Source organism: Chaetura pelagica, unplaced genomic scaffold (genome assembly GCF_000747805.2).
Source record: "Chaetura pelagica isolate M959 unplaced genomic scaffold, ChaPel_1.0 scaffold221, whole genome shotgun sequence".
Classification (NCBI taxonomy): Eukaryota; Metazoa; Chordata; class Aves; order Apodiformes; family Apodidae; genus Chaetura; species Chaetura pelagica.
The window spans coordinates 13,131,196-13,159,030 of NW_009952533.1; positions in this window are offsets into that span (position 1 = coordinate 13,131,196).

Below are 27,835 nucleotides of genomic sequence, written 5' to 3' on the forward strand. Positions count from 1 at the left end.
GAGACATTTTGCATTATTAACCTTTTGTGTGTGTTAATATTTTCCAAGTCAGGATGTGCATGAGCAATTCTACCAAGTAGTTCATATTCTTTTATACTAAGGGAATTTCTCCTACTTTCCTGTGTTCTTCCTCTAATGTAAAAATTACTATGTTACCTGAGACCAAGGGTTCCTTCAGTAGCAATCACAAAAAGTCTTTGCTGAAAGATGTGGGGAAGCTGTGCTTTATGCCCTTGTAATGAGTTATCAAGTAGGGAAGTTTCTTCCTCACCTACTTTAATTAAAGGTTGATTTATATCCCGAAGCTTGAAGACTTAAATCACTGCCCTAAAACCTTTTCTGACGTAAGTCTGGAAATTTTATTAGTGACATAAATTTCCATGAAACATTTCTTTAAAGGCAAAGACTCCAGGATTCAGAACACAACAGTAATGTACACATACATAGTATATTATGTGGCATTAGAAATAATGTAACACTTTTGTGTGGTGCTCTACAGGAATATTTTCTATGTTAGGTACAAGACTTGTGAACGTTATGTTTCTTGCAGAAATTACTTTTAATAGCTCAATAAATGTAAACATTACCTAAAGCCCCTTTCAAGTTAAAGTAGTACAATTCTAACAATAATTTAAAAAATAAGGTAGTGAGCTATGTGTAGGAAGGTTTAAAAGCAGGAAAAAAAAAGAATCTTATTGAGATATACTTTATTAAAAACACAGAAATGAACTTTAAAGAATTTTAATTATTCACAGAGAAGGTTCTAGCTCAAGTGCATCTTAAAGTGCTTTCCTCTTATTAGCTTTTGCATTCTACTAATTACTTTTTTAACTATTTCCTCACCTTAACCATGCATCAAGGAAGGCTGCTTCCAGTTTTCCAGTAAGAATGAAGGAGATCTGCACAAATATATCCCTGCAGAATAAATGTATGCAATTTATTACAAAACCTGAATAGGAGGAAAAAATGCCTTTACCTTATTTTCCATTTGGCCTGAAACAATGATACAGACTGGACCATGCAATTAAATTATCTGCTGAGACCAAACATTTCCTGTACCATTTTTCAAGAAATGACCTGTCTTTCACCCTCTTCTCTTCCTCTCTCAGCAGTGTTATTCCCAATAAGTAACCATTGGCATTCAAGAGTCTGTATTTACAAAGAGTTACCACACATGCTGTCACCTGAGCTGTCACTATTATTTATGTCCACATCTATAAACAGGGAGACGTCTGAAGCATCGAGTACTTTCTGTATGTATCTGCTTGTAGTATGTGCAAATACATGCACATTCCCATTTTAATGCTACTTTTCCCGCATCCCAAGTTAATTTGTTTTGATTTGGTCTTTTCTGCTTACAATGGATTTCTGAAAACTGTGCAGCCTCACAGAAAACCACACCTGCAAATGTTATCCTTACATAGACATAAATTGTTATGCTCTTTTTCTTTTTCCTTTTTTTTTTTTTTTTGTGATGTTTAGGAACTATACAAAAAAATGGTATAAGCTAAAACACAGAAAGTAAATATTCTGTCTCTTCTACATTGTCAATAGATCTACTTTTGCAGTCACGTACCATTGTAGAGTATGGCTGCCTGTAGGCAGACTGAACATTTCAAACAGGGAACACAAAGAAAAGTGTTTAAGGGCACAGAGAAGTAATCACAAACAACTCACTCCATGTAAAGTTACCATCTACTTTCCATGAAGTACAGGGTAAAACATGTTAATGTAAAGTGCAGATATTGCAATGCAGCGTAGTATTACACTGTGCAAAGAGAGCCCAGCTCAGAGTCTGCCTCTGAGCTGTGGCAGCCTGAAACCGTGCACAAGTGCTTGCAGCTGCAGTGACATGGTGCTAAGCATGTTTTAAGACAAGTCCCAGTTGAGCGGCATTTTATCCAACCAGAAACAATCCCACAATCCAGCTCTTTTTAAGTGATCATCCTTGTATCATAACAGATTAAGGTTGCAGCTACTTTGGATTATGGTTAATCTAACCTTTATCCATTCACATCTTCACCTGAAACTTACAAGGACCAGGAGTCAATTGCCAGGGCATAATTCACAATGACACTGATCTCTCCTTCCTCACTCTAATTATCTGGATTAAGAATAACACTTTTGAGTAATTATTTTCACATTGGATAAACATTAAGCTTTCCTGGATTTATCTGAGCTTTTTCTTAACATGAAATAGATCCGAGCAGGCTTATAAGAACATAACTGACAGCAGTGACAGCTTAATCAAGGAAACCCTAAACAACTAAAACAATAGGAAATGTTTGTTTCACATTGTTTTCAATAATCGAAAACCAGAAACTTGATAATCCACTGCCAAACTATTTGCTCAAAGACCAAAGAAAAAGCAATATCACAGCAGATCAATTGCAGTGATTTACACTTTCTAAATAAAGATGCAAAATTTTCTCTGATGCAATACCAGCTCAGAAGCAAACAGGAGTTTACCAGTTACAAACCCATATAGCTGCTGGTTTACAGGACTGGTATCAGAGAGAGGAGAAAGAACAAACTATATTACCAGTTTGCTACAATCGTAATTAAAATGAATCAGATACTAGCTATGTCACTTCTGATGACAGTTTCTGAAGAAACTACTTTGACCATCTCAGGCTACACAGACTCCCCAGAATTGCTATCACAAGCAGGCTAGAAAAATCTTCCAACCTTGTCTTTGAAACTACCCAAGATCATATACAATTACACACTAAAATCACATCACAGAACCCAATTACACTTTGGCTTTGCAGATCCACAGATAACCTCTTAAAGAGCAAACTCCCTTACTGTGTCGACCCTTGACCTCGAGCTCTTTTTCCAATCTTCAGCAGCACTACATGTGTTGTTCCCAGAGTGAGCCAAGACTTGGAGCTGCAAGGTTTCGGAGGGGTAGCAAGTGCTCCAGCTATAATAATTTTAAGGTTAAGGGAGCACACTGCTAATATCTCATTCATGAACTTTAAGACATTTCTTATAGTAGTATTTAATTTAGTTGGAATGTTATTTACGAAGGAGCTCTCAGTAAGTATTTTTATATTTGTTGAAGGTTTTTAATAATTTATAAGTAATAATATTATTTGGCTCTTAAAAGGCTTTAAAATGTTGTGCAACAAGTGAATACTTTAACAGGCACTGGAAGCTGAATCACAAAGAAACACATTTACATCCTAGTTTTAGGAATTATTTTAGAAATTGATCAAATAAGGAGCACAGCAGATTTTGTTTAACAGCTTGACTTCCCTGAAGCTCCCAGGTAGCAGTCACACCACTGAGACATTATCTTATTCTTTGCAATAATAGTAACTTGGCTTTCATACTGGTTTATGATTTCTTCATCATATCAAAAGGAGAACAGGAGCTGCAGCAGAACATTGTGAGTTTCCTTCCCAAAAAAAAGAGGATGAAACACCACAATTCTGGGTGCTTAACTGTAGCTGGGACAAACAAAAATAATAACATACCCAGATGACATGCAAGGACTCTTACACTTCCAGTTGAACATATATATAGGGAGAGAGAGGCTATCTATATTTCTCTGATATTTTAAGCCCTCATAATGAAAAAAAATTGGCATTCATCCCAGGTGTTCAACATGCCCTCTACTTGCTGAGCATAACTCACTTGAAAAACTGTTTTTTCTCACTGTTAGGATTTTTCCTGCAATGATTTCTCCAGACAACATTTCCTACTATGTTAACTTCAAGAAATGCTGGAGGAATTGAGTAGGTTGGCCAGCTCCTTTCTTTCCAACAAGACACAGTCTACTGCGTACTGACTGACAAGAGGCCATTTGGCACTGTAGCCACACTGCCTGAAATCTCCTTTTTTTGTGTGTGTGTGTGTTTTTTTGTTGTTGTTGTTGTTTGAATTCAGAGTTTCTCAAGTGTTCACTCAGCTGCTATTACTGGGTCCAAAAACTGTCTCCTCGTGCATTTCATAGTACTTCTTAAGGGAGCAGAAGGGATCCAAAGATTTTTAAGTTATCCAGAAGTGAGAGACATGGAGATTCCACCTACTGTGATTATGGCATTACTTTCTTAACTATAGCATGCAAAATCTTTGTCATTGAAAACACTGAAACCTTTCTCAGAATTCTTGGGGTTGGAAAGGATCCCTGGAGGTGAACCAATATCGGACAGCCCAAACACAAGGAAGAAGAATCATTGTCAACATAACAACCAAGAAATTCTGGAAAATCTGATAGAATTTTGGCTGGGAAGATACTATTCGTCTTCAAATATCTGAAGAGATTATTCTATTCTGAGTCTTTGGTGGTTGGGTGAAGTGCTAGGTGGCTAAAATTACTTTAATAGATTAGATATTGGAAAATATAAGGATAGTGAAAGACTGCAGTAGACTGTTTTGAGGAGTAAAGCATCTCCCTCACCAGGGATAATGGAGAATAGATTAAAGTCTGTCATGAACAATGCCATTACAGCTGACACTTCTGTGAGCCAGAAAAAGAGAGAGCACAGCAGTCTCTTTTAGCCCTGTTTTCAAAGATTTTAGCTGAGGTGGAGTTAATTTTCTTCAGAGTAGCTAGCACGGGGCTGTGTTTTGGATTTGTGCTGAAAGCAGTGTTGATTATGCAGAGAGGCTTTTGTTGGTTCTCAGCCGTGCTTACACAGAGTCAAGGCCTTTTCTGCTTCTCACACCACCCCACCAGCAAGTAGGCTGGGAATGCACATGAAAGTGGGAGGGGACACAGCCAGGACATCTGACCCCAACTGAGCAAAGGAGTATTCCATACCATATGACATCATACTCAGCATATAAAGCTGGGAGAATAAAAAGGAACAGGGAACATTCAGATTGATGGCGCTTGTCTTCCCAAGTAACTGTTATGTATGATGGAGCTCTGCTCTCCTGGAGCTGGTTGAACACCTGCTTACTTGGGAAGTAGTGAAGAGATTCCTTGTTCTGCTCTGCTTGCACATAAGGCTTTTGCTTTACCTGTTAAACTGTCTTTATCTCAACTCACGAGTTTTCTCACTTCCAGCCTTCTGATTCTCTCTCTCATCCCACCAGGGGAGAGTGATTGAGTGACTGTGGAGCTTAGTTGCTGGCTGGGTTTAAACCATGACAGTATGATACACCAAATGTCCTTGTAGGCCTGGTGAAAAGTATTTTTTATCAAACTTATTTTTCCCAATAGAAAATTGATTTTGGCTGGATATTTTTCAATAGATCGTGTCTGCCACCTCCATAGCACGTTTCAGACTAGGATCTTCACTAGATTTATTATATATTTATGACCAAGGCAGCTGCAATTTTGAATTATTTTTGTTTCCCAGTTTTGTTTCCATGCTACATTTCCTAAGTCTGCTTTCTACTTCAAAACTTTTTCAGCACAGAGCAATCTTTTTCACTTAATTAAAGAATTTATAATTAAGATGATACATACTTTGTTTAAAGACACCCATGTGTAAGTTTGGCCACACAATACCGCACATCTAACTCAAATGTATTCATTCAGGCATTCTCTGACAGAAAACTGAGTCAAAGCTGAGTTTTGCTACAGAACCCCTTGCTTTTCTGAAGATTTCAAAAATCAAAGATTTCATATCAACAATGCATGTGCTGAGGAAACACTGATATTTTTTCTTGGATTTATAGAAAATTTTATGCAGAACAAAAAATTCTTTTCTCCTGCCCCTCCTTTCACATTGATTTTCCACTGGAAAAATTAAGAATTCTGTAATGACTTTCCATCAAGAGATACATTAGAAAACTAAGAGAAACTTAGATACAAGAGCGGAACAGCTCTGCCAGCAGTGCCTTCATGATTTCCTAGAGGAGGAAGCTTTTTATATTTTTACAAGTACAAAGGATGTGATTCTATTGTCAATGTAAAGAGAGCATTCTGATTCTAAAATATTCCTTAGTGTAAGTTAGGAATAAATTTATTATAAGATGCATGGATCCATTCAGCAGCTCTTGAAAATAACAGTGCTGAATTCTGAAAGCTATCACAATGAAAAAGATCAAGTCTGAGTGGATGTATTCTTTTATTCCTTGGGCAGGGTTAGCACTTCTCTGCAGCATTATGGTCCAGTTTCAGTGGTAGAAAAGTTTCTAGCAAGGCAGTAGTCTGAAGATGGAGCCTGACAGCGCTCCAGAAAATATTATGTTAACTGACAAAATGAAACATTTTTCTATACTCATGAGGAAGCTGGGTAAACTGATTCAGATGTAAGAAGTGTGTTCAAGTTAAACACTCCTTGATGATCATATCTGCCTTCAGGGAACCCTTGAAAATGTTGCTACCAGGTTTCCAGCAGAGGAAGCCGATGAGACCTCAGAGAGAATGGAGGCATGGGGCCATTCCCACTTCAATTACCACAGTCTCCACTTTGCCCAAGTGCTTCAGAGAGTGGTTTTATTGAGGGGAGCAGGAGCTTTCTGAGCAGGACTTGCTGGGGGGAAGATGCCTGATACAGAAGAAAAACATCTAGAAATTCTTTCTTTTAGCTTGGAAGGAGACATGACCTGCGCTGGAAATTAAATTGCTGATAAAATATTTATTTCTTCAAATTCAGTGGCAGAAGATATGTTGGCATGCACCAATATCTCATTTCTTTCACATAAGTAGAAGGTAATATATCCCTCTCTCTAAAAAGCCCATGTAAACTTGGATGAAAATAACTAAACACAATCCTCAAAAGAAAACCTTAAAAAGCCATTCCTGGAGACTATTTTTTGAGAACAGACACAACCTGGCAGCTTAACATCTCAGGCACTAATAGTCAAGACATACTCTGAGTAGTCCACTGTTTCAGAAGCAGATGCAGGCAATGAGAAGTGGATTTACAGGAATTCAGGATGGAAGAAAGTTTTTCATCAGAGTAACATCAAGCTGGTAAAAGGATCCAAACCCAGTCTCCTGCAGGTTGTAGTTACATTTGAGCCATTGGTACTGTCACTGTCGTATTTTTGAGATTCACTGAACATACTTATTCCTGACCAGAACTACCACCAGAAATATTTTCTATCAAAGCTACTGGTTTTAATATATTAATGTATATATGCAAGCTGGGTAACATTCTTTTTCAATTAAAATACCATATACAGCATCTATAAGAGGGATAAATTCAACTTGTATTTAGAACTGACAGTTGCCTATTCTTTCACATCATCAGCAAGTCACCCACAGGTGCAGAGAGCTCTTACTTTCCAGCCTAGAGGATTATAGATGCTAGATTTAAAATGACATATGATAATCCAGAAATGAAAATTAAGTGTCATGTATTCCTTCATATAAAAAGAAACACTATTACCAAGGGGGAGAGAGCAGGAGGGGGTTTATGTCTTTTTGTTTCAACTCTGCTGTTCAACTGTTATTTCAGTTAGTAACACAAGTGACACTCAGCAAGTCTATAAACATAAGGTTCACCTTTCAAACCTAACCCAGCATGCTTTCAGTTTGATGTATGCTTCAATACAAGCTGACTTCAGAAACATTTTGATTCTTATACATGCTTTACCTTCAACATGCCTTTTTTGCTGCTTCTCCAACCTTTCTGCTTTGGGCTGCCGTTGGTTTACTATACCAACATGACCTCGTCTATCTCAGACTCTGCCTCAGGAAGTTGTAAAACCATGATCTTGTTTCAGTTATTAGGTATTCCAAATTGAAAATTAATCATCTTGGACTTTTAAGACATTGCAGCTATCATGAAAATAAATTTGAAATCAACCTTTTTTCATGTCCACCTGCCACCTTTATAAAAGTCAAAACCATATGTGCTTCCTCTTTGAAGTCCAGTTTTTTCCCCTAATGATAGCCTTCACATTCCACAATATTGTTCTGTTAGCTCTAGCCTTCCTTCAGCCAACTGGAGAAAAAAAGAAAGAAAAAAAAAATCAACAGCAGCATGACAAATGCTTGTGCAGATGTCTGATGTTGATGTAACAAATCTATGCAGTCTATGAAGTTACAAGTACAAAATAATGTCAACAAGTTGCTATAGTAAAACAGCCCATGAAATATTCCAATATATGTTCAACATTTAGAGCAATTTCTGGTTTGAATTACCAATCAATTTTTTTACTGGGTTGAAATGATTGTTCTAACAGAGGAGCCATTGTTTATGGGTAGGTTTTTTTTCAAATTTCTGTCACAGCTTTCACCTTGATAATTCTGATTAATGTGCTCCCATTCCCTCATTTTCTCAAGGCTTCACATTTTGCTAAGGAAAATGAAAGCATTTGTACTACTTTAGAATCCAAGCTCCAGTTTGGGCAGAATGAAGCTGTCACTGCTGCAACACTTGCAGTAACTTGCCTTGCAGGTCTTCAGAAAGCATCAGAAGTTCACAGATTTGCTGCTCTGCTAATGCCTATATTTGAAAAACACAACACGGAGAGTTGGGTCATGTAGAACAAAGAATAGTTTTGCTCTTAGCAAAGACTTTAACCCAATAATAAGTTTCCTATTTTTCTGTAATAAAAAATCAAGTTCCTTGGGTTTTCTTTTTAATGTTTTAAGCAGATGGGCAGGAAAATCAAATGACTACCTGCTTTCATTTGTCATTCACAAGCTGCCAAGCTGAGTACAGAAACCTACATGCCTATAACCTTCATCATAATCTAGTCATTCAAACATGCAAACAAGAGGAGGGGAGGCAAAATAGATTTTTTAAGAAGTTAGATAAAATGAAAAGTGAATTAAGATGGAAACACAAAGGGTGCTTAGCTAGAAGAGTGGAACAGCTCTGCCAGCAGTGCCTTCATGATTTCTTAGAGGAGGAAGCTTTTTACATTTCTTCTCCTTGTGGCTGGACACAAAGTCAAACATGCATGAAAGATTTCTATGTCCACCCTGAATTGCGAAAACACATTTTGTCTCAAACAAAAAATTTTAACTGGTTTAGTCAAACATATGCAAGGTCTGTGCAACACCAGAGCTGATTTAAACCAGACAAAATTTACTGTTTTTAACATAAAGGCTTGCACCTCTCTAAATCAAGTCTACCTAAAGTAGCTTGGTAATATTCAATAAAAGAGGGGCAAGCTGGTTTGCAGGCAATTACTATTAAACATTTTTATAATATTAAACTAGAGCTTTTGTATGATGCAGTGCTCTGTGAAGCTTGTAGCTTCTGAAGTTTTACCCCAGCGGTGGGACAGATGATCTGGATGAAGTTGGGAGGTAGCTAACCAGAACAGCAAGGAAACAGTGGAGAGATTCCTTTCAAACACCTGAAAGCAGTGGATGCTGGGCTCCAGTATGATTTGGGTTTTTTACACAGTCCCATCCATTAAATTTTTCTAACCAATAATAAAAATAAAAGGATGCATTAGGTAAGAATAGGAGCCTAACAAATTTTGAAGTTTAATACATACTTTGGTATAATCCTAGACAACCATTCTACACAAGAAAAACAGCTGCACACTCTTCTAAAGAAAGTTTAGAAAAGACAACATTGGGGTTTCTTTAGTTCCCAGTCCCTGCATACCATGTCAGCCATATAGACTATTTTTTATATTAGTCTAGAAATTACCAAGGAAGAAGGTACAATATTGACAATTTCCTCCTTCAAATCTTTTTCATCGGGTGTCTGTGCCCACTGTATTTTTGTGAAAATCCATTTCTTCTCTCCTGATACCTATTTAAAAAGGAAAAAAAAAAATTAAAAATCCTTACTTTTACACCTTCCCAATTCTACATCATTTTTTGCCAAAGGGGAACAAACAAATGGCTGGTGTATGTTGGAGCCTGGCTTTGTTTTGTTATCAGCCACATCACAAGCAGTAGGGTAATTTTATCTTATAAGAAGAGAAAGAAAAAGAAAAAAAAAATAAAAATAAAAGGCAGACTGAAGAAATCTACTTCCAGAGCTCAAAAAAACAAACTGAAGACATAAAACGCACCTGCTTTGTCTAAGTAGAAGAGATACTGAACATACACTGAGTTTCACTGTTCTTCAAGTTGCAATTCTAAAAGAATTTCTCAGTGAGGGTACAGACCCAATTCCAAGTTTCACATGTGAAGATAAGTCATCACATTTCAACTCATAACAACATGCTTTTCTGAGTCACCTCTTATTTGTCCACTATGCACAGCCCAAACACCTTCAGTAAAAATCGACTGGTTTTAGTGAAAGTATAGCATAATAGAAGCAAAATCGTGAGAAGAAAAAACACACCATCTTTTTTTTTTTTTTTTTTTTAAATCCAAAACCCCTTCCTTATTCTATTCTGCATAAACTACGAAAGACATGAAACAAACACTCAAAAAAAAGCCCTAAAGAGGTTAAGGGTTAAGGTACTAGACCCTAGGGACAACTCTCCAATGTCAACTCTTCCTGGGACAACTCTCTGCCACTAACTCTCCACAGGGATAACTCTGTTCAGGGTCACCTCTCAACAGAATGGCAGATTGCACAGGGCTCTGCTGATGTCCCAGTGGAGAGATATCCCTTCCCGACTCTACTATGCCAACTTTCCTGGCCAACATATTGGCAATAAACAAAGATACAGTTTGCTAGGGGTTCATTAGGTAGGATCTATGTGTATGTTTCTACTGCTTCAGCAGAGGACTATAATCTCATGATGGCACCAGTAATATCACACACAGGACTCCCAGTTAATTCAAAGGTTTTTTTCTGAGTCACACGGAGGAAGGAAAAAAAAAGGCACTGTGGATATTTGTGAAAGAAAAGACAGAGAAGACTGCACATAATTTCCTAGTTGTCTGCATTACCATGGGAGCAGCTGCCACTGCCTGGCTTTTGAGCTAGGCAAGCAGGATCATATTTGCATGATGCATATGCATGATGTCGTGGCTCTTTGGGGCCTGGAAAGAAAGCTGCAGAATTTGGCACTGCTGGAATGAACTGTGTTTCAGCTGGAAAGCAAGCCAGAGTATTTCTCAAACAAGGAGAGGTGCAGCCAGAACTTGCTCTAATTTCTATCACAACTGTAAAAACTTCCAGATTGCTGACAAATTGCTTGAAGGAGCCCCAGCCGTTACAAGTGCATAAGGCCGTCCCAACTGCTGTCTGAGTATCTCAGAGCTTTATCCAAGTCCTCCCAGCAGTAAATCTCACAATGAGGTGAAGTAGCCAAGAGAACTAATACAATCCTTGAACACATAAGCAGAGGAATAGCATGTAGGAGTAATGAACTGGTATTACCCTCTGCATATAACATTAGTGAGGCCATAAGTAGTATACTGGGAGCTCCACAAAAGAATTTGGCAAACTGGTGATAGCTCAGATGAGAGCCACAATGTGATTCAATGTATTGAAAATATGGCCCTATAATGAGAGACTAAAGAAACAACCCATTTAGTTCATCAGACAAATCTAAGTGGTGACTGACCACAGACTACAGGTCATAACATAAGGAAAACATTTGTGATAGCAGGAGCTCTGCAATCTAGCCGGGGTAGGGGGAAGAAAAAATGATGTCTTGTCGAAAGAAGCTGGCATTAGAAATAATGATTTAAACACTGGTTATTTCCTGTTGGAGCACTTCACCAAATATAAAGGGGATTCACCACAGTGTAATATCTTTAGACCAAATATGTCCCCTTCCTACAATTCAAACAGAAAAAAACCCAGGCTTTCAGCAATGCATATTCATTGTGGTTCTCTGGCTTGTCTAACACCATTCAGAATAGATGATCATAATGGACACTTCTGACACTAAAAAGAAATGAGCCTGTATGTGAACTATAGGCTCAATGATCACAGAGCACTAAACCCACTGCATTACTATCTCCCCATTTGTTACCATTCAATAAAAGGCTCTGATTTAAACATTCCTAAAAATTATTGCCCAGCAGCTTTAAAAATAGATATTCAGAGATTATCTGTAACTTCTCTTTCTCCTGCTAGTACCACTTCGAAATTCCTTTCCTTTTTTTTGTTCTTCAGGCCTAGATCCAAATATTCAGCCATTTTACTATGACTCTCAGAGAGCAATTCAGAGAAACTAAGCAAGTATCCCCTTCCCAGTATAATATTGTCTCTTGATGTCATTCTTCTTGCATAGAAGCTACAGGGCTTAATTTTTGGGGAACTGGACAAGCACTACATGCCAGCAGAATCACAGATTAGGGGTGTGCTTTAAGAAATAAAGATCTGTTTTAAAACCTAAACACAAAAGGAATAGTTTACCTTTCCAAGGGAGGTTGATCATTTCGATTACACTTTCATAAATATTAATAAATATCTGTACACCATAAGTAAATGCAGTGTTTGATAGACATTACTGTAAAATAGTCTTCATCCTCAAAAACTTATTTGAGTATCAAAACCCGCATCAAGATTCCTGTTTATGTAATAACATATTAACAAAAACTATAAAACCCCAACAGAAACAGAAAGATATGAAATAGAACAACAATCAGTAACATGAAGAAGATCCTTGGGAGACAGGAAAGTTTGCTGAAAAAGATGTGCTGAAACCATTCAAAATAGCTTTCAATATGCCATTTGTCCCAATGGGAAGTCAACAGTGCAACATGAAGTGTTCTTCATGTTAGGAAAAAAAGAGGCACGTTGGGAAAATTTTCAAGTGCTCAGAGGGAAAAAATAAAAATAAAAAAATAAAAAAAAAAAGGCAAAAAAAAAAAAAAAGCCAGTGGTAACTTCAGTGTTCTTCATGTTAGGAAAAAAAGAGGCACGTTGGGAAAATTTTCAAGTGCTCAGAGGGAAAAAATAAAAATAAAAAAATAAAAAAAAAGGCAAAAAAAAAAAAAAAAAGCCAGTGGTAACTTCAGAAACTGTGAAAGGCAGTTCTGAAAGAGACAGATGAGTGGTCAAAGATGCTGAAGAAACACAAGCTAATTACATGGCTCTCACCACCACATGTGATATCACTCACCCAGACCAGCATAAACTCTCTGGAACAAAAATCAGCACATTTTCCAAGGGGCTTCAAAAAAACTTGGTAAATCCAGCTTCTGCCTTTTTTAATGATTTATGTTAATACGTTGCAGTCATTTTTTCTGTGCAGAGTCTGTGGAACAACTGAAGTTTAAATTAATGTTTCCCATAGAATATCCAGCATATCAAAATGGAAACAAATTCATTTCACAAGATGTTTCAGATTTAATGGAGACTTTTGCTTATATTAGAAAGCCCAATTTTCATATACTGGGCTGAAACCCTTATTCATGATCATATTTAGAACATGCTGACAGTAAAGCAGTAACGTCTGATGACACAAGGATGCTCCTTAGGGCGGGTTTGCTGACTTCCAAAGTTTAGCGGAGAAGCTTGTTACATTGTTTTACTTAATAGTATTTCCTTTGTTTTAAAGGTAAGAGCCAACTTTAAATTTAAAATTGCTCTGTTTCAAATGCCCGATGAATTACACAAGTTGTACATGTACACATTACATATGTTTATTGCATAACTACTGCAAAATCATTTTGCCTTATAATATAACACAATTACAGGCTGGAAATCTGCCACATTTGGCTAGTTGTGCATTTCTCAAATGTAGTCCCAGACAGGAGTTTTCCCTAAAGATGCATAAATGATATGTGAACCTCCCCAAGGACAATCCTGGGAGAAGCAAAATCTCTTCCCAGAAAGAAAAAGAAATGGGAAGAGTGATGCATTTCAGAAATGCACATTGCACATGTAATGGGCGGGGGGGGAGGAAAGATGCTTTGCTGCTGCCACTTTTGTCCAGAGAGAAACATAAAATAAATTAAATGCAGCTGGCTCCACTCTTTGCTGTCAATAGACTTGGTTCCCTGCCCAGCTCCGTTAATACAGCACCATTGCAGGGGTTTGTTTGGGAGCTGCAACTGTAAATCACTCTGTGAAGCTGCTTCCTTTCCTCTGGCACATACCTGTGCAGGAAATGGGCAGAACTAGGTGTGCCATCAGGGCTATGGGCAACCCCAGAACCAGCCTGGAATGAGCTGCAGTAATTTAAAGCAGTGAGTGGCTTTTTTGACCTGAAGTCTGTCTGAGAATCTAGAGGATTCAAAGATGGCACAAGTTTTCTAGAGGCAGGCCCAGGAGACCCCAGCACAGGCCGCTGCTGGAGACCCTACCTGTGCACAGCCCACGCTGACAGGAGCCATCGAACAGCAGAACCAGTGTCAGGTGCAGACGTGTCAATGAATGCCCCAGAATGGACTGAGCCACCCTTGCAAAAGCCATGGGGAGCTCAGGGAGTTACTACACCTGACCTCTGGGTCTGGCCTGGATGGGTTACCTTCCTAGGAGTACCTGGGGCTTGTTTCCGTTCAAGTCCCTCAGCCCACACATGAGAGAAGATTCCACTTCTGTTGGTTCCTCAGCATGGAGTAAATGCAGCAGAGACACCTCTTACCGTTCCTCCTCCGCAACAGCTACCATCATCCTTGCTGCATACAGACTGTGACAAATAGATTAGGACACTTTGTCTAAGAAAAAAAAAAAGCAAAAAAAAAGAAAAGCAAATCAGGAGAGGCACTGTGATCTGCAGAAATTAGGAGGAAACTGGAGAAAAGAAACCACCAAATTCTACCAAGAGAGAACAAATAATGGATTTGTGTTATCAGGAATTTTCTGCCTCCACATCCCCATCTATGAAATGCAAATACTGCCAAATAGGCACGATGGAGGTTTCATTAATATTCAGCCAGGTCTTCCCACCTTAAGGGCGCTTTTACAGCATAAAGCTAATCATTGAACACCTTTAATCTAACCATCCCTGGCAGTCCACCATGTCTTACAAGTTCTGCTTCCATTGAGTTACTTCTGACTTTAAGCTCCCTCTCCAGAAACAGTATCAGTTACCAAAAAGAGGGCAGTAGGATCTAAGAAAGCAGTACCATACATTTCTAGATGATTTACACACATGCATCCTCAAAGATGAAGGTTTAGTTAAATCAAACAAATATGAAGCATGACTTTAAAGACTAGATAAGATCCATGAGATGACTATTCGCCTTAATGTACATTGCATGGTATTTAGCATAATTAAACAAACTCCCTGTGCTAGAATAACCAGACGCATAAATAAACTCACATTTACAATACGTATTTCTCCATCCTAAAGATTTCCAAGGAGTGTTAACAAGCCACAAATCGAAATTATCCAGATTGGATCCTTGGCTATTAAGGGCAAAACTCTCTTTGGCTCCAGCTAAAATATCAGAATCTGTTGCAAACATAAGTGTTGAATTATAAAATAACTTTGCATTCAGATTCCTATGGAATCATCATTAGTAGATTTGTCTAAATTAAAACAGAGTGTATATTTTATTTACTTCTTCCAAAATAGCTTGTAGTGTGGAAAAAAAAAAATAGTACACAGGTCTATAATCTCTTATGGACTTAATATCCATGCTACAGTTTTCATCTCAATTTTCCTCTTTGACTGCTCAACACCATTTAACCCAACTTCAGAGATCAGTGTTACTGCCATCCCAGTGAATAGGTGTTTACCAATCCTGCTTTTTATCTAAGGTTAGTCCATTGAAATACTTCACCATTTTTTGCTTCAGAAGTCTGACAAAAAACACTGCTCCGGGTGATATGGCTGTACAAACATATTTACCTGAGGTTTAAGCTGTCACTGAGATGGCATAAGGCTTCCTCACATATAACATACAGAACTTATATAAGTGGCCTCAGGGGTTTCTTTCATGATTCAACAAGTCTCCTTTTGGTAACAGCAAAAAATGTAAATAGGTATTATAGTTCTGGAGGGGCAGTCTTGGCATTTCCTGTCTGCCTCTTGCCACGTGGCTACCCCTCAACATACTGAGCACAGATCCAACAAAGACAACTTGTTGCTGTGTTGCTCTGGAGAAACTATAAACAACACTATTGTCTTTAAAAAGCATCCAGAGAAAAAACAGTTCAATCTTGACACATGGACTAAGCCCAACAAAGTGTTTTCAAGATTATTCTTTCCTGCTTTTATAATGTTAACTTCTTGTTGTTAGTTTTTAATCCAATATCATGCCCAGACTGTTTCTTTTTTATCTCTAACAGGGCCTTGGGAAGAATAAAAGTATAATCCTCACATATTTCTACACCTTTCTGCAAAGTTATAAGCCTGTTTCCTCTTTGGACTTCGGACTTTGGATAAATCAGTTACTCTTACAGAAAGTCAACAAGAAATGTACTACAGTGGGTTAATTTCTGTGATGGAATGGAGCGATTCACTCCTTGTAAAACAGACTTAAAACAAGAACTTCAAACTACTCCTAGACATCTCTTAAAGGAATTTAATATGGATACGTATCAAGCATCACTTATGAAGTACTGGACATTATCATTATGCATATTAAAGCCTATAAAATGGCAACAGAGAGACTAAAGAACAAAAACGAGTCTGCTATGGAGCCCCAAATGCTGTCTATGTAAAAATTTTAACAAGTAAAAAATAAAACAACAAAAAAAGAATCCCCAAGCGTGTGACTTCTAGAAATATATAAGGTTTACTGAGCAAGCATACTTTGGAAATAATATATATGAAGTCAAAGCAGTTGAAGGTCAATGCCTTGTCCACTTGTTTCATTATTACAGTAAAGATGTTCTGCTCTGCCTCAGCCAAGGAAATAATTTAAGCATGTGTGTCTGCCTGTCTCCAGTGAGGGCAGCACTTAGGTATGTGCTGAAATTAAGCATTTCATGGAGCATCATGTCAGTGAGGTTTAACTGTGCGATTATGACACGACAAATGTTTCTATGCTCTCTGGAACTATGGCTTCCCTTTAGTGCATAAAATACAGAGAGGTTATTGGTACTTGTATTAAAAGAACTGGGATATCTACATTTTTAAAAGGATAGATTAAAAAAGATGAGGAAGAGACACAAATGAGTACCAATTGCAAAGTGGAGCATATCACCCTACTATAAAAGACTGTGCAGCTTATTTTATTGAGAATGGTCTGTGTATGCGACCTGGCAGGACACTGTAAACATGTACACAGAAGAAAACACCTGAAAACACAGGTCTCACTCAGCTCACAATAGCCAAGGGAAAATCTAAAGCCTGAAAGCAGCTTTTGGGCATAGCCTGAAAATAATAAGGCACATTAAGTAGGAGTATTTGATCAATGGAACAAAATAATTAGAACCATGACAGCTTTCCAAAGAATCTATATATTGGGCATATGTGTATAAGATAACTAACTGGTCATGTGCCCTTTTGGATGGACTACGTAAGAATTATTTACAAACAATCTAAGTGAAACCAAACAACTCAGTTTGATTTATCTGGCAATTCTAGGAATAAGTTTGATTTTGCTTCAAGCACTAGATAGTCATCAGAAACAAAGTGCTAACTATTGGGATATCAATTGCCAAAATTCCAACAACTGAGTTATTTTTTAAATATTTCATAGAATCAAGCATTTCAAAACCAACACTGTTTTCTTTTCAGAACAGTAATCAAACAAACTTTTCCCTTTTTGTCAGCTAAACAGAAATACATTTCACCTGCTGGCTTGGTTTTATTTCTGGAGATATGTTGTAGCTCAAAATATCAAAATAATATTATTCTTGATACTTTGACAGCAGCACAACATTGCACACGTAAGCTCTGACTTCCACTTTGGGGTGGAACAATCTGAGAAGCAACGCTTTATTCAACACAGGGATGGCGAAATTTGGCATGGTGCAAGCATGATTGCTGCAACTCTTTTTAAATATGCTTTAATATGAAGTGAGAACATTTTCTTTTGAGCTATCACCTTTACGTTTATAAGTGACTTTTTTTCCTGTTGTTGTCTATGTGTTCATATGACACTGAGAGACTTGGTAAGAGAGCCCTCCCATGGCTAGTGCTAGCCCTGCAAATTCCTTTGGTACCAGCCAAACATCGGGCAGCTTAATGAATAAAATGCCCACTCCAAATTTCAAAAAAGGCTAAAGTGCATGCATTGTAAGCAAGTTGTTGCACAGCTGTGGAAGGGATCACAACTTGGACTACGGTGAGTACAATCATGTCCACAGATCTCTCGAAGGAGTCTCTATCACCAGTAGCTGCAATCTATGGCATGGTTTTTCACATTGCAGGTTTTTATGACCCCTGCTTCTTCTAATAGTGACCCGTTCAGACATGTTTTCAGCCTACCTTAGAAAGCAGTTGCAAATCTGAAAATGTGTGTTAAAATTACAGTCCTATAGGGCGCATGAGGTTGCCTGAGTTAGGAAGACTCAGCATCTTTCCTTCAGACATCCCAGAGATGATGGGGGATGGGACCCACCAACACATGATTGTATAGGGTCTCCAATGGATTATCTGACTTACTGCCACTTGACAGAGGAGGGAGAAAGGGGTTGGGGTTTGGTCACCTAAAGCCAAGCAGTTATTATTTTTAGTTGTTCTGGATTTTTTTCCTCCCCAGGAACAGAAAAGACTGGTTAGCAACTATTCAACCAGTTAGCTGAAGCCAAAACATTAGCAACAATACAACAGTTTTTATCCCATAGTTTTCCTAACTAGTTGACATGGGAAAGGAGAAGGAGCAGATAAAAACCAGAGGATGATGGCTGGATGACATCAGTCTTGGATCAATATCAAGAGCAAGGTTTTACAGCATGATAAAGCAAACACATCACTGGATAAACATCTGACCGCAAGTAATTCTTAATGGTCATTGTTAAACCAGCAGGGAAGGATTAGCAATCTAAAAAATGGTAATAAAACAATGGCTGGAAGCACAAAAACCCACCAAAAAAACTAAAACAATATGAAAAGAACCAATACAGATGAACACCGGTGATCCATAGACACTGGGAAGTCTGCTGAAATGTAAAATTTAAGGAATGGAATAATGGCTAATATTCATTCTCATGGAGACTTATGGTTTTGCAGTAAACAAATCATGAGTGCTTCTCCAAAATGAAAGCACGCTACTGAGCTGCACTAGTATCAGCATCCTGCTTTAAAAAAATAAAGTTACAACCCCAAAATCAAAGTACCATCCCATTTTTGGTTAAACTAGAAACAGAGATCCAGATTCAAAGATCTGTATTTTTAGAAGGAAAACCCAGAATTTTTTGGTGAAGAAATGAGTGGTTTAAAAAAAGCCGCTGGACTAAGTATCTAAAGAGTAAAGCAGTAAGTCTTGTGACATGAAAAATTCTGATGAATACTTGATAATTGAAATAACCAACTGACAAAGGTAGAGTTTGGGGAATTATGAGCTTTTGGTGATTTTTTCAGGCCAAGTTAAACACCTATCTGTTACAGAGTGCTTAGGGATAACGAAGTTAATTCTGCTATAATCCCAGGAAATGGACTACAAAATCTGTCAGGCACCTTTCACACTGAATGCTCCTATGAAATACTTCACACATTATTTACATGGCAGGAAAAAAAATGCCTGGGGAGCCCTCAGTATTCTAAATGGGAAGTAACACAAGTGCAGACCACAGATAATATTGGTTCTTGTTCATTAAGACTAAGTAGTTTGTTTTCTTGTCCCCATGTGATGTTTCTTTGGGTGGAAAAAGGGACAATTACAAGTGGATTAGGAAAGTGAGTGATTTTGAATGAAGTACTATAAGTAGCACTCAGAAGGCAGGCCAATAGTTTTGGCATCAATATAGAGCATGTAACATTAAGCAGCAAATGACCAAGCATTCCCTGCAGCCAGACTTTGATGTTGGAAGGTGAGTGGGCCCCCAAGTCATCTTACATTGCCTCATTTCATTTCCTTTAGAGCATTTCCCATCCTTATCGCATACTATGCCCTGAAACAAGTGCTACTTCTTCCCTGGGCTCTACTTAGTGGGGTTTAGACATCCTCTCTCTCTCCTCCTGCAGAAACGCTTTCCCCAATTTTATTTTATGTGAAGGATGAGGACCATCCTGCCAGGTGGATATTCCCCAAGTCTCACAACTCTACTCAAATGGTCTCTTATCTGGGTGCCCCTGAGCAGCGAGAGCTCATAACTCATTTGAATGGGAAACAGTTGGGGGCTCGCCACACTTCACCCTATGAAACTGTTGACACTGTTAGCAGCTGTTAGTGTCGCTCTTGTTTTTACCAACTGGGAGCATATCAAAATGTTACACGCACATTCAGCAGTGTTGTCGCTCCTCTGTCAGTTTAATGGGAATTAAGCACACACCTCAAGGGGAAAATACACTCCACAGTTGCTAAGTATTTGTACGTTATTTTTCTAAACTTACTTGCTATGGGGAAAATAAAAATTCAAGTTTAAGGCACTCCAGGAAAAGTAACTTTCCCTCAAAGGCAGCTAGGACCAGTAATGGCATCTTTTAACTATGTAAAACTTTATTCCACAGTGGGGTAATTAAAATCACTGTAGTCGTTGCACCACACTCTTCCGTTTGGGAAACAAAAAAACCTCACAATAGTTTCTTGGTAGTCTAGGAAAAACAAGATTGGCAAGCTCCACCAAATTGCCAACAGGCAACTGTCCACATTGCAAAACTGTGAAAATTTTGCCTGCAGACTCCTTCGAGAGGCCAGGGGTGGAACAGCTATGGACTCCAGTTACATGACCATAAACAAATAAAGGAAGATAGAGAGACCAGATAACAGCTTTCCATAAGATATAGCTTCTTTTCCTGAAAAGGATGTGTGAGAGCTTCAGTGCTAGATTAAACTAGCATTTTTAAGGCACATTCACATAAGCACACGTTACTTGAAAATAAAAGTATATGGTATTTCACAATATGTAATTTTATTTCATATTGGGTGCTAGCAGCTGCAACTTGTATCTCTTGACTGCAGTCTTTGCTCTACATTTTGAAAATAAAGATGCAGTTCTTCATTTCTGAAATCTGGGCACCAGCAAGCAATCAGGATAATAAAGTTATATCAGTTGTGTCATTATTCCACTATTTACACTTGCATACATGCTAGTGACAGGGAAAATGGTTTCATCAATGGATCACCCAGGCTCTGGGGTGACTATCAGCTCTGGAGTATGTAGATACTGTGATTTAAGATGTCACTACTGGCAGCTGTCACCCATCTCTAAACTTAGAAGCAGCAAGAATAATCTTGTGCCAGACCTTTAGCCGCTGCAATTCACAGCCTGACATATTTCTTTAAACCACCTTCATTGCTTAGTCAATGCATCTGTGTCCCAGACTCACCCACCTGCCTGTGAATCGCAGCAGCTGAATCTCTGGAGTCCATTTACTCTTTCTGCCCCTGCAAAGGAACAGTAACCTTTGGTTCAGGAGCAGACAGACAACTTCTGGTGACAGCAGCCCAACACGTCGCCACTAGGACTACCATATTCTAGCTACCACTACCACATATTACCTGTGGCAGCACAGCTACATGTGCTGCAATCAGTCAGTCTGATAGTGTCTCAGGAACAACTCTCCCCATAGTACTAGCACAACTAACAAATTCGTCTTTAGGGACAGAACGTATCACAAACATAATTCTAAACCACAAGCTCTCCCTAATCAGTCCCTTTCAGATGATATCAGCACTCTTATTTGTTTGCAGTGCTTAAAAGGTTGGATCTAAATAAAATAATTTACCACGCAGTATGATGTATAAAATAACTGGGAAAGCTGAGATTGGCTATAAATTATATGCTCTGTTGTCTTGGAATACTTGTTTCTGAAAAATCACATGGCAGCATACATACTCAGCCAAAAATTTATCTTTCATATCCCAAAGAAATTAAACCAAGTAAACATGTTGTGTTTCTTTCTTCAGCAAGGAATTCTTCCTTCACCCCTTGCTCTCAGCTTCTCTTTTTCCAGTTTGGGTTTGGTTGTTGGGGTTTTTTTCCTTTTTTTTTTTTTTTAAAAATAAATAATAATAAAACCCCAAACAAAACAGAGAAAAAAAAAATGGTTAATCTCAGCTCATAGGAAGTCAGAATATACTTCCATGTAAATTTATAAATCTGAACAGAAATTAATACAAATTTTCATTATAAGAATACTGAATGCTTTAACAAGTATTTTTGAAAACAAAACTGTTTGGATTCAAAATGCTTCACTGCTTCCCCATGCTTCTGCAGGTTGTGACATGATGAACCAGTTAATTGTAATGAAAGGGAGACCCATTCTACCAGTTCTGCCACAGACTATGTTGAAGCTGGCTGTCTTCTTAGATGTTATTTTCAAAGACAAAAACAAGGAAAAAACACTGCAAAGAAAGGATTATATTCTTTAGAGACTGAAGCATTTATGTTTCACAGAATCCATGCTGAAACTGGGCAGATGCAGCCTGAAGGACAGCTCAGGGAAATTACTGTATTTTAAAGTCATAGCAAGTCAAATTTGCTAAAACACTCTTGATTGGTTTTTCTCACCCACCTCTATATACTGAATTTTTAGCAACTCTAAAAAGAGTATCTGCTTTCACAAATCAAACACCTGAGCAGGGTTAGAACATGAGCTTTACAGCATTTCAGCCTCAGTTTAAGGTGTGGACTTTCCACCAGCTGCTAAGGAATTTTATTGCCCCACCTACCAGCTTTTATAAAGATGAGATGTACAATTTAGAGGAAATACCTTAGTTTATCTGAATGAGATTTACCAGTCGCAGTCCTAGCAAAGCCAACATAATCCAAGTTAAATAAGCACACAACTACACAAATTTCTTTCACAAAGGCTCAAGCCAAGTTTAACATTACAGGAAACACACTACTTTTTTTCCTACTTTTCGTAGACACACAAGTTACTGCTGTTGTTCGGTTCCAATACTAGAGGACAGCAACTACAGGAGGAAGATGAAGCATATCTTTACAAACAGCTAGACGAGGCCAACAGACTGTGCTTCAGCTACAAAGCAGCATCTCTCAAATGCCTGGCTTTTTACTTACTACAATGCATTGCAAGTTCTCTTCTGCACTGTGGCTGCATGCCTTCATAACGCTGTAACAGAACCAAAGTGCATAGCCTTCTGCCACTCTCAGCCACACATTAGCAATTGCTCTGGTTTTGGTTAGCTGCACAGCTCCTACACTGCTGTTTTGTTTGTTTGTTTGTTTTCTTTCCTAGAGAACAGTGCACTGCAGCATCATGAGAAATACCATGCCAGAGCACTCCTCTCCTCATCATGTCCTCAACCTTTTTTTCACTCCATCCCTTCCTGGGTTCTGCCAGGTCATTCTAAAAGCTTCAGCTTCCCATTGAATCTAGTTCAGTGGAGTGCTCCCCAGGAAGGAATCACAAAACCAATAAAGCAATTAGTGGCCAATTAAATTAATTAACACTGTTTACCTATAGGAGAAAGGCAAGCCATAAACAATTAGCAGCAAGTTTATTTTTAAGAGTAAAAAACCCTATTGAAAACACCTTCTGAGTGACAATGTTTGTTTATTGACAGCCATCCAGGTATTACATTTTTCCATCCTCTTCTAACTAATTTCAGATGTTGTGAGAGCAACTGATCATTCAAAACAGAATGAGCTTGATTCAAACAAGGGAATCACTTTTCACAGTAGCTATGGTTTAGTGCTGTGATATTTTGTGCTGATTGTGAGTTGATTTTAGGTAATGACTATGCCTTCAGTCCAGCTGAGAGTCATGAATTATTAGCACCCAAGCCACAGCAGACTTGTAACCCTTCTGTTCAGGTCCCCAAATAGAACATGAGAAAAATAATTCCCAGATTCTAGAAAGTGCCTTGTCAGTACATTACACATTTGCATACATTTTGTTATATCCTGGTGTTTGGCTGGCACTACTGGGGTAAAATACCTCTGCACAGAGCAGAAACCAGAGACAAATATAAAATGCACCTATCTCGTAAGTGGTTGTATATTCCCATCCACACATTTCTGATCCTGTGCCTTTAGGGTAGCTGAGGACAGAGGAACAGACCAGGTCTCACTAAGATCATTCAGTCTCAGTTCTGCACATAAAAACCACCAAGAGCAGAAGCATGTAGCTCTTGCAGTGAAGAAAATGCATGGATTTTTGCTGCAGTCACCTGAAACAGGTAAACATCAAATGCATTCCATGAAGACCACCAAACAGTAGACTTTTAGTTACATGAACATGGTAAGGACTGAAACTACAAACCCAAGGAATACTGAATTGAATCTCACTAATTAGAAAAGTTTTTAGTATTTATACTCTTCAAAAATTTCCTTTTGGCTTCTGAATTGAATTTAAAGTATAATATCTAATAACATTTTTATGCTTCTGTTACAAACCTTTCTTTTCTTTCCTAGGGTATTGAAATGTTATTTTCTAGAAGATCTTCCCCCTGGGTCCACTGTCCTTCAAGCCATTCCCTTAATTACATTCAGCATGACTAATGGACCCTCAGACTCAAAACTCCTAAGAATCACACTTCTTTCAAAATATGATAAGCAAATTCCCTCATATAACAAAAGATGAAACGAACTGAACATTTATTTTGCTGTGTAGTCACAGTATTATGAAGTAAGGAGGACAAATCTGATCTCTCTCATATCAGCCCAACAGCATGTACACTGTGCTCATTACTCTGAAGAAGCATAAGACAGAAAATTTATTTCATATCCACATATTTGTATACATAAATTATTTTCTCACAGTTAGTAAATGATACCAGAATTAAGGACTCAGTTTCTCTTCAGTAGCTCTGTTTCACTTTGATGCCGGTTTGTTTAAATTCTTTACAAAAACAGGATAATAGCAATAAATGTTTTTGATAACTGCCAATCTGATTTCATCATGGAAGTGCATGAGATCTACATGAGATCACAGTGTTAAGGGGGAAAAAAAACAACCCCACAGTTAAACTTTTAGGGATTAAAAAAGGGTCCCGTGAGCTGAGGCCCAAGCTCAATTCATTGCTCTTTCCCAGGCTCTATCTACCAGCTTTCAAGCAGTAAGTACTGCCTCAGTTTCTCCAGCTACACAGTAGGAGGAATTACACTTCTCTTTGGGAATGGATGTTGTGGTGATAAATACACTACAGGTGTTCATCTGCAGCAGAAATGGCACCACAAGCATAGAGAGCTGCAGATGACACTGAAGCCTCTGAGATGCATCAGGGAGAACATAGTCTGCTGTTTTGAGGACAAGACATCAGCAGCCTCTATTACACTTTGACAGCCAGGGGTACTTGGGACATCCAGCATTACTTCTATAACATCAGCATTACTGAAAGCTAAGCAGGTAGAATAATAATTTTAAAATTCTTGTGTGACATACGTTCTCTTCTATTAGTTGTCTGGTTCTCTTTCATTGGTTGGGCTACAAGAGTTTTTCTATGTGGTCAATGAGCTCGACCCAGAAGGGCCAAAATTCAGGGTTATTTAAATCCACTGACTTGATTCAAGTGACTGTTAAAACTAAAATTATTTTTGAGCCAACAATTGGAATGATTCTCAACTATTGTTCTCATTCAGTCTTCCATTGAGCTCTGTGCATCAGAGATCATCAGTGTTACCCATAGATTTTGATCTCTAACATTTCTTTCAGTAAAGCTCTTGGTCTAATATCCTGGTTTTCTTTGGTAATAGGGAACCAGAGACAACAAGCTTTTAGAAGAAGGCTGTGCTTATCCTAGGATTGTAGTTACTCCATTTGTGGTAATGAAGATTCCAGTCTCTAAAGATCATGTATATCTGCCCCATCTGTGTGTTCACATCAGAACTACCTTTACACCAATTCTATTCTATAACCATGCGAAAACCAGAACTCACCATGAACTCACTGTTCAACTGCTCAAGCAGTTACATGGATATTCTAGAAAATTTACCTTTTGTATACACAGGAATCAAACACCATCAATTTACCATGGAAATACAAGAACAACAGTAGTGTTTTCTTACCTCTAACATTTGAAGCCATTTTGAGGGACCACCACCACCCATAATTGGATATTTGAAATCTAAGGGATTTTAAAGGGATGTTCTTAAGGAATTACTTCATTTCATCTGCAAGCTGCAAGATGGTCACAGTGAAATTGACAGGGGCAACTTTTTTAAGAAACATGCATAAAAGAGGGAGTTAAGCATAGTATCAGAAGAGTTTAGGTGTGATCTGCAGTTTTTCTCAAGTCCAGGTGAGCTTCATTGCTAAGGTCAATGAAAATAATATCAGATCAGAGGTTTTTTGAAAAATCCACCTGCAAAGGAGAAATTCAGTACCCTGTTCACAAGAAGTTTGTCTCACAAGTCTCAGTTAGTTAAACTGAATTTTAGTTATAAATAGTAGGGGTGTTTTTCTTCAATGTTTCTTCATGCATCATAATCACATCTCTACAAATACCAGTAATTATGGGACCTTATTAACTTTTTTTTCCTAGTGTGGCATTTGCGTAAGCCTTTGAAAGCCCCCAAAAGGGCATCATTCCAGCAATTTGTTTTGCCAGAGCAATGAAGTTGAAACGTTAATCAAGGCTGTTACTCAAATTGAAATACATCCCGATTAAGCAACCGTCCTGTTTAAGCAAAGTTTTCCTGAACCATCACTTAATGTAAACCAAATGTCCTCTCCAACTCCTTCCTCCTACTGAAGTATTTTGACCCTTAGCCACCATATTAACACCTCTAATTGTAACTGACAGGGCAATTTCCTGGTTGCCATTGTGTGAGACAAGCAGCAAACACTAGCCACAAGCAATTTATGACCTTTGACTGTCATATTAACGCTTTTAATTGTAACTGACAGGGCAGTTAGGCCAAAAAGTGTCCCAGCAAAGCAGTTTAGGCTGCTGTGAATGTCCCACTAAAGCAAAGGAAGGAGTGTTCAGTCATTAAGGGGGAGGGACTGATATGGAGAAAGAAGGGGTAATACCTGAGGTTGGACAACTATCAACTCATCACTGATTATTTTTTGCTTTCATTTGCCATCACATTCTCATCTAAGCCATAACTAATTTTACTGAAGGTGTGGAATTTAGTGTTAACTTTTGAAAGGAATTTTCCAGAACTTTTGAATGACAAATATTTTCAGGATTCCCCAATTACTGATTTTTAACTTCAACAAAATTTACATTATTTGATGAAAAAGACAGTTCCTCAGTTTTTCATGTTTGAAAGCAGAAATATTTTCACATTGTCTAAATACAAATAATCACCTAGAGTCTTAGAAAGTATGTAAAATGAGTGTATCTATGGACAGGAGCTGCTGAAGCATTCTCTAACATCAGACTAAATAAGTAGAAGGTCATCTCATTTGGAAGAGAGGGGAGTGCTGCAGGTGAAGCATATTCAGTTTTCATAAGCTGGCTTCTATAGAGCAAAGTATCATGCTTGCAAGCATTTGAGCAGGTCTGATACCATTCAGCAGTGGGTAAGGGAACTAAACGAGATGGTAGAGAGATTCTCCCTTATTTTAGTCCTACATGCATAAATGCTAATCACTAAATTTGAGAATTTGGTCATATTTGTCTGATCTGATCTATGGATGGGTCATATTCAGCTAAGGTAAAACTACTGGATTCTTCCTTATTACAATTTATTAATCCTTTCTCCTTCTATGGAAGAATCTAAGCACAAATGTTAATTTGAAATCTAAACAAAGCCTTTAAAAATATTCCAGAAGTTATTTTCCGTTTTATATATCCTGTCAAATCAGCCAAACAAGTTTTGTTAACTTCCAAGCATTTTCTAGCTGTCCAAGATTCTCCTTCCTACTGTGTCCCTCATTAGAAAAGGAACAAATGCACGTTAAATCTAGAAAAACTGTATGTTCAAAGTGTTTTCAGAAACAGAAAGTCATAAAACTGAGTGGTTGAGAGAGATTCTAGTCTAAAGGTTCATTTCCCTGAACACTTCTTTTGGCAGCAAATCTACCTTACCCCCTGCGTTCATCATCTTGTTCACAGAGCAGCCCTACAAACAGCATGTCAGCTTAACTGAGAATGAAATTACACATTATAGACAACATAATACCTTGCAGACACCAGCACAGGAAGATATTCCTTCCCTTCTAACTTTCAACTACCATT